This window comes from Aplysia californica, unplaced genomic scaffold (assembly GCF_000002075.1).
Source record: "Aplysia californica isolate F4 #8 unplaced genomic scaffold, AplCal3.0 scaffold01558, whole genome shotgun sequence".
Lineage (NCBI taxonomy): Eukaryota > Metazoa > Mollusca > Gastropoda > Aplysiida > Aplysiidae > Aplysia > Aplysia californica.
Window position 1 is genome coordinate 34,905 of NW_004798828.1, and position 1,178 is coordinate 36,082.

The following is a 1,178-nucleotide window of genomic DNA, read 5'->3' on the forward strand; positions in this document are numbered from 1 at the left end:
TCCCCACCAGTGTGTCTCTAGATGTCCCCACCAGTGTGTCACTAGATGTCCCCACCAGTGTGTCTCTAGATGGCGCTCTCCGGCCCAGTACGGGCGTCAACACAACACTCGCTGTCCCCCGCCAGGGCCCGCCACTCATAAACTGATTAATAACAGTAATAACACCGGGTATCTGGTGTGGGGGGGGAGAGGGGGGGACGATAAACGGCAGGGTTCCGCGGGCTCTTGTGCTGTGCTGGGCTGTACAGGCACGCGGCTTAGAGGGGGGTGCCCACTAGTGCGATCTGGCCGGGTCAGGTCGGGTCGGGTCGGATCGATTTGGTAGTCAGGGCTAGTCAAATTGAGGGCGCAAAGCGACCATCGTGCCACACACCCATGGACTCGGTCGGTGACCTACAAAAACAAACGTGTTTGTTTTCAAGCCTGTGAATCACGTAACCGGGTGGTTTGAAGCCAATCACAACAAGGCTGAGTCACGTGTCTATGTTGACACTCAAAGTCCGGTGGTGCCTTCTTCGTAAAAGAGCAAACTTTGCGAACAGAGTTACCCTAGCAGTAGTATAGGGTTTTACGGCGCTCGCAACTGCTAAGAGTTACCCTACATGTGTGAAAAACAATCAAAGCGAAATAAACTAACTATGCTGTTCCTTTTCTTCTTCTGGAGAAACGAAAGAGAGTTTCAAAACAAAGACTGCAGCGCCATCTGATCCAATGCGCGGACTTCCGCGGACACTTTTTTGACTGAGAGAACAATCTTGTAATGTCAGATCTTTGATAATAGAAAGTTCTCGATGTAACTACTGTAACCATGTTTATGGGATTCCAGGCTGCCGCAGCACTACAACAGCGAACTGTGGAAAGGAACCCTGGAAGCCATTGGGGTCAAAGGTTTCTCTACTTTAACTTCCAGGTCGTCGGGTACAATCGCGGCGGGGTTGTAGTCTGCACTGAAACCACCACAAAACGACTCGACCCGACCATCGGACCCGACCCGAACCGAACCGATCTGACCCGATCCGACCCGATGGCGTCAGTGGGCACCCCCTGTGGGATCCAGGCAATATATCAGAGTTATCAGGGCACAGCCACTTCAACACCGGCCCCTGATAAGTCCACACCGGACTATTACTGGGCAATTACTGGGGGTACAAGTGAGGGTGGCGGGGGCGGCGGGAGGG